Here is a 7435-nt window from a genome sequence, read left to right as displayed (position 1 = left end):
TGAGTAGGTTTTTTGGGGTGGAGGACAGGTTTGTGAGGTGCTCAGGGAGCCCAGCAAATCACGCCCATATGTTCTGGACATGCCCGGCACTGGAGGGGCTTTGCGAGGACTATGTTCAAAGTGGTGAATATCCGGGTCAAGCCGAGCTGGGGGATAGCATTATTCGGGGTATCGGACGAGCCAGGAGTGCAGAAAGAGGCCGGTGTTCTGGCCTTTGCGTCCCTGGTAGCCCGGCGGAGGATCCTACTAATATGGAGGGATGCGCAGCCCCCAAGCGTGGAAGCTTGGATCGGAGATATGGCAGGGTTCATCAAGCTGCCAGTTTGCCTTCCGAGGGTCTGTGCAGGGGTTCTCCAGCAGTGGCAACTGTTCCTAGACTTTCTCGCGGAACGTTAGGTGGATGTCAACAGCAGCAGCAACCCGGGGGGCGGTCGGTTTTTCTTTTTTGTTTAGATTAGAGTGGGGCGTTTTCCTTACTGGCGTGTTTATTTGTTAAATGAGGGTCATTGTATTTTGTTGGAAATCCCATGTATAATTTTTGCTTGTTTTGTGCTTTATTCCTTTTTCTGTTTGGAGTGTTTTGTTGAAAATCGTTGAAAATTTGAATAAATATATTTCTAAAAAAAAATATCAGAGGTCAAGAAGGATGAGGTGGGCTACAACACTACTAATTCAGGAGCAGAAAATATCCAACTTTTCCATTTAGGTCTCAAACTGATTCAGCCAATCTGCTAAACTAATTTGAACAAAAATAGAATCTGGAATCTATTGACCTGTAGAATGAATTCGCAAATTGTTTATCTTCAATTTACAGTTCCATTTATTCCAATCCGTTATTGATCAACTCAGACACAGAGCAGTGATCCATTCCACCTCTATCTGAGACTACTCTGGGTGGCACGGTAGCACAGTGGTTAGCACTGCTGTCTCACAGCTCCAGGGTCCCGGGTTCAATTCCGGCCTTGGGTGACTGGAGTTTGTACTTTCTCCGTGTGTCTGCATGGGTTTCCTCCAGATACTCCAGTTTCTTCCCACAGTCCAAAGATGTGCGGGTTAGGGAGATTGGCCAGGCTAAATTGCCCCTTAGTGTCCAAAATATTAGGTGGGTTACGGGGATAGGGTGGAAGTGCGGGCTTAAGTATGGTACTCTTTCCAAGGGCTGTTGCATACTCAATGGGCCGAACGGCCTCCTACACTGTAAATTCTATGACCTGCAGAAACTTTGTATATATAATTGTTTTATATAACTTCTAGCGATTGTATTTTATTAAGAAATCAGTAAAATTCAAATTTTTAATAAATAAATGACTTTGTTTATAAGAAAACTTGTCTTGTCCAGGTGGAGAAGGTGGTGGCAGATCAGGGGGGTAGATATGTGATTGTGACAAGGTCGCTGGAGGGTAGGTTAGTGGCGCTGTTACGTGTATACGTCCCCAATTGGGATGATGTGGGATTCGCAAAGAAGGTGTGTGGGGCCATCCCCGACTTGGGCACACAAACTGATAGTGGTGGGGGAACTGGAACTTGGTGCAGGAGCCAAGGTTGGGCAGGTCACGGCTGCGCTCGCTGGTCCCATCAGGGGGTGGTGAAGGCGTTAGCTGGGCAGATGGTGGAAATGGGAGGGGTGGACCCGTGGAGGTTTCTGCACCCGAGGGAGCAGGAGTATTCGTTTTTCTCAGCAGTCCATAAGGTATATTTACGGATCGAGATAAGGTATGTTAGCAGGTAAGCTCCGGAGGGAAGCAGCGGCAAGGGAAATTGTGCAGGTGAGGGATAGGGCAGGGAAGTTTGTGGTGGTTTGGATCTGATTAACAAGGTTTTTGAGGAATTTTATGAGAGGTTGAACAGGTCAGAGCCACCTGGGGGAGACTGAAATGCAGGAATTTCCCGCCGAAAAGACTGAAATCCGCGAAACAGCTAGTTTAAATACTCACCGCTCGACTCTGTAGCTCCGCCCACTCCAACAGCTGAATTCCCGCCGAAAAGACTCAAATCCGCGAAGCAGCTAGTTTAAATACTCACCGCTCGACTCTGTAGCTCTGCCCACTCCAACAGCTGAATTCCAGCCGAAAAAGATTGAGGGAAGGATCACCTCGTTCATATGGGGAGGAAGATGGGGAAGGTAGGCAGGGGGTTTGGGTCTTCCGAACCTGATGTATTATTACTGGGCGGCGAATGTGGAGTAGGTGCGGAGCTGGGTCAGAGGGGTTGATTCCCAGTGGGTCAGAATGGAGGAGAGTTTGTGCAAGGGGTCGGGATTGAAGGCAACAGCACCGCTCCCAATGGCCCCGGGGAAATACTCAGGGAATCCAGTAATAAAAGCTACATTGACAATTTGGAGGCAGTTTCGCCAACACTTCGGGTTGGGGGCAGGGTCAAGGGAAATGCCGATTCGGGCCAGGGAGGTGGGATGGAAATTTTCGGAAATGGGAGGAGAAGGAGATTAAGACACTGAAAGATTTGTTTCCTAGGGGTCGGTTGCAGGATTGAAGGAGCTGGAAGCAAAGTGTGGGCTGGAGCAGGGGAAAATGTTTATATACATGCAGCTTCAAGGTTTTGCCAGAAAGGATATACAGAACTTCCCAGAGGAGGTGCTGACGACAGGGGGACTGGAGAAGGGGGTAGTGTCAGCGGTTTACGGAGCTATTTTGGAAGACGAGAAGGCACCACTGGAAGGGATCAAAGCAAAGTGGGAGGTAGAGTTGGGAGAGGATATGGAGGAGGGGTTCTGGTGTGAGGTGCTCTGGAGAGTGAATGCCTCCAGCTCATGTGCGAGGTTGGGGCTGATATAGCTGAAGGTGGTATGTAGAGCACACCTCACGAGGGCGAGGATGAGCCGATTCTTTGAAGGAGTAGAAGATGTGTGTGAACGTTGCGGGGAGGGGGAGGGGGAGGGGGGGGGGGTGCTAATCACGTTCATATGTTTTGGTCCTGTCCAAAGCTTAGAGGAAGGAGGTTTTTAGGGTAATTTCTAAAGTGGTGCATGTGAAACTGGACCCGGGTCCCCGGGTGGCCATATTCGGGGAGTTGGACCAGCCAGCATTGGAAACGGGTGCGGAGACAGATGTTGTAGCCTTCGCCTTGTTGATCGCCCGAAGGCGGATCCTGATGGGATGGAGGACAACCTCTCCACCCTGTGCCCTGGCGTGGCGGGGGGACCTGTTGGAATTCTTGAGAAGGTTAAGTTTGAACTGAGGAGAAGGATGGAGGGGTTCTACAATTCATGGGCATTATTCATCATGCACTTTCAAGAACTGGATAACATCGAACATTAGTTGGGGGGTTGTGGGGGAGGGTTGGGAGAGGGGGGATGGTGTGTTGATGGTGACTATGGGTGATTCCTGATTCCTTTCTATTATTTGTTTATGTGAACATGCAGGCGAATGTTTGGGGTTTAGTGGGTAGTTGGGATCATTGGTATTAATATGAGGATTGACATATTTGTTACTGATTATTGTTTATTGTTGGTGGGTGTAAATTTGGGAGAAAATGTGAAAAAGGAGGAGAATAAAGAAATATTTTTTAAAAAACTTGTCTTGGTGATAAATATCCACATTGTGGTGCGAGGAGAGACTGATTCTTTTAGTTTGAAAATGTGACCCGTTGAGATAGACCTTCTTAGATAAAAGTATTGCAAAATATGGTGAAAACCCTTCCTCTATTGTGAGCTGTGGGTCAGCTGGTGGCACACTTGTCTCTGGGTCACAAGGTTGTACATTCAGGTACAATTTGAGTACAAAAGTCAAAGTTGACACTTAAATGCAGCACAGAGGGAAGGCTGCACTCTTGGAGGTGCTGACATTTGAATAGACTACTCTCTAGATAGAATCATAGAATCCCTACCATATAGAAGGAAGCCATTCAGCCCGTCGAGTCTCCACCGGCCCTCTGAAAGAGCACCCTACTGAGGCCCAATCCACCACTGTATCCCTGTAACTCCACCAAGGGGCAATTTAGCATGGTCAATCCACCCAACCTGGATATCTTTGGGCTGTGGGAGGAAACCGGAGCACCCGGGGGAAACCCACGCAAACACGGGAAAAATGTGCAAACTCCACACAGTCACCTGGGTCCCTGATGCTGTGAGGCAGCAGTGCTAATCACTGCCACCATATCGCAAGAGATTTCATGACACTATTTGAAGAAGTTTAGGGGAGTTATTCCTGGTGCACTGGCCATATTTATCCCTTAATCGGGCAGCATGGTGGCACAGTGGTTAGCACTGCTGCCTCACGGCACCGAGGTCCCAGGTTTGATCCCAGCTCTGGGTCACTGTCCGTGTAGATTTGCACATTCTCCCCGTGTTTGCGTGGGTTTTGCCCCCACAACCCAAAAATGTGCAGGGTGTGAATTGGCCACACTAAATTGCCCCTTAATTGGAAAAAAATATGAATGGGGTATTCTAAATTTTAAAAATGATTTATCCCTTAATCAATTGCACTGAAACAGATTGTCTGGTCATTATCACGTTACTGTCTGTGGGAGCTTACTATACACAAATTGGCTGCCCTGTTTCCTAAATGACAATGACTTAAGAAGTGATTCATTTTCCGCAAGGCACTTTGAAACATCTGGAGTTTGTGAAAGATGTGATACAAATGTGAGCCTTTCTTACTGTTCAAAAATACATGTTTTTTCTTATAAATTTAGAGTACCCAATTATTATTTTCCAATTAAGGGGCAATTTAGCAAGGCCAATCCACTTACCCTGCACATCTTTGGCCTGTGGGGGTGAGACCCACGCAGACACAGGGAGAATGTGCAAACTCCACATGGACAGTGACCCGGGGCTGGGATTGAACCCAGGTCCTCGGCTCCGTGAGGCAGCAGTGCTAACCACTGCGCCACCCCAGTCTTTCTTACTGTTGAAATTAAATACAACATGGTTGGCTGTGCTGCACTGTTACTCAGACCATTTGCACTGTTACTCGGAGGCAGGGAAAAGGAGAAAATATTCTAATATGTTGAATGGAAATAGGCGACAGAGCAAAAATCCTTTGTACATTCCAGAGGTAACAGTGCCAGACGGGAAGAGGAGCCATTGCAGGAGATTCTCTGACTACAAAGTGCAGAGGAAGTGAAATCAGCCGTAGATAGGATGTTATGTTGGACAACAGTAGAGAGGCAGTGGGAGGAGGATCAACCACAGGGGTCAACAGAGTCAAAGGTCGCTGATTGAGAAGATTGAGGTGGGCTATTAAAACCAATGATTCAGGAAAAGGTTAGAGGAGTTGAAAATATCTTCATTTATTCTTTCACTGGATGTGGGTGTCAACAGCGAGGCCAACATTTTTTTCCCATCCCTAACTGTCCTTGAGCCGAATGATTTTCTAGGATTTTCGGAGGGCAGTTAAAAGTCAAACCACGTTTCTGTGGATCTGGAGTCACCTGTCAACCAGATAAAGATGGCAGATTTCCTTCCCTACAGTGAAGCAGGTGGGCTTTTACAACAATCGACGATAGCTTCATGGTCATCATTACTGAGACAGGCTTTATGTTCCAGATTCATTCATTGAATTTGAATTCCGTGGTGGGAATTTAAAATTTTTTTAGAGTACCCAATTTTTTTTCTCAATTAAGTGCTTCGAGAGGTTGGTCATGAAGCGCATCAACATAATGCTGCTTACTAAGTACAAAGTACTGTACACACCCCTGTCAGCATCAACGGGGCCGAGGTGGAGATGGTTAGCAGTTTCATATTCCATGGGTTGCACATCACCAAAAATCTGTCCTGGTCCACCCACATCGACACTACCACCAAGAAAGCACAACAGTGCAAATACTTCCTCAGGAAACTAAGGAAATTCTGCATGTCCACGCTAACTCTTACCAACTTTTACAAATGCACCATAGAAAGCATCCTATCTGGCTGCATCACAGCCTGGTATGGCAACTGCTCGGCCAGAGACCGCAAGAAACTTCAGAGAGTCGTGAACACAGCCCAGTCCATCAGACAAACTTGCCTCCCATCCATTGACTACATCTACACTTCCCGCTGCCTGGGGAAAGCGGGCAGCATAATCAAAGATCCCTCCCACCCGGCTTACTCGCTCTTCCAACTTCTTCCATCGGGCAGGAGATACAGAAGTCTGAGAACACGCACGACCAGACTCAAAAACAACTTCTTCCCCGCTGTTACCAGACTCCTAAATTACCCTCTTATGGACAGACCTCATTAACACTACACTCCTGTATGCTTCACCCGATACCGGTATGTATTTACATTGTGTACCTTGTGTTGCCCTATTACGTATTTTCTTTATATTTTATTTTCCTGTACTTAATGATCTATTTGAGCTGCTCTCAGAAATATACTTTTCACTGTACCTCAGTACACGTGACAATAATCCAATCCAATAAGGGGCAATTTAGCCAATCCACCTACCCTGCACATCTTTGGGTTGTGGGTGTGAAACTCACGCAGATATGGGGTGAATGTGCAAACTCCACACAGACAGTGACCTGGGGCATGGATTGAACCCGGGTCCTCAGCGCTGTAGGCACCGTCCCACTCTCCCGTGGTGGGATTTGAACCTATGTCCCCCGAGTCAGGGTCTCTGGATTACTAGATTAGTGACATTACTACTATGCCAACATCGACTCCTACAAATCTTTTACACTTAGGTCTCTAACTGATTTAGTCAAACTATCAAACTAATTTGAACAAAAATAGAATCTGGAATCTATTGACCTGTAGAATGAGATTGGAGAATTGTTTATCTTCAATTTACAGTTCCATTTAGTCCAATCAGTTATTGATCAACCCAAACACAGAGCAGTGATCAGTTCCACCTCTATCTGAGACTACAGAAACTTGGTATATATAATTGAAAATAACTTCTTATTATCTATCAATAGTATTTTATTAAGAAATTATTGAAACTTGATTTTTTTTTCCAAAATGTAAATTCTGAATTAATTAATATATTTATTTGTTTATAATAAAGTCAGTTTTGAAGCATAGTGTTGTGTGGAATTATCCACATTGTGATGTGAAGGAAAATGATTCCTTTAGTTTGAAACTGTGGCTCTTTGAGATAGTTTCAGTGCTGAAACTGTCATAAAAGCTGAACAAACATCTCCCCCCTCTATTATTGTTGAAAATAAACACCATGACTGGCTTGTAGTGTTATATGTAGCTTCAGCAAAGATACTGCAGAAATATCAGAATGAGGGTTTATACCATTACTCTGGGCTCCTCTATGGGGAAATCAGGAACATGTTGCTGGAATTCCTGACCAGACTTTGCTGGTTAAAGTGCTCCAACCTGACTCACCACTGCTGTCAGCCATCTACCAAACTCCTCTGGAAGTTTCATCGCCCTCTGATGATGAGCATCCAAAGAGCCTGCAATAAACCTATACACCAGGAACCTGCCACCGGTCCCTGTGAAAGAGGAAAGAGGCACCAAGCCTGCAGCTGATTGATTGCTGCC

The 7435-nt window shown here is 46.1% G+C and overlaps 1 protein-coding gene across 1 annotated transcript in view; it reads left to right on the top strand.

The window, feature by feature from the left end:
- Positions 1 to 6769: 6769 nt before the first annotated feature.
- Positions 6770 to 7435, top strand: part of LOC119964156 — an 87922-nt gene continuing 87256 nt past the window's right edge. Inside the window, exon 1 of the mRNA XM_038793449.1 lies at positions 6770 to 6817. The gene's annotated coding sequence lies outside the window, so the exon portion shown is untranslated. The remainder of the gene's footprint in view (positions 6818 to 7435) is intronic.

Source organism: Scyliorhinus canicula, chromosome 4 (assembly GCF_902713615.1).
Source record: "Scyliorhinus canicula chromosome 4, sScyCan1.1, whole genome shotgun sequence".
In the NCBI taxonomy this organism is placed as follows: Eukaryota; Metazoa; Chordata; class Chondrichthyes; order Carcharhiniformes; family Scyliorhinidae; genus Scyliorhinus; species Scyliorhinus canicula.
Note: the sequence above shows the minus strand (reverse complement) of the source record. Positions and strands in the feature narration are given on the sequence as shown.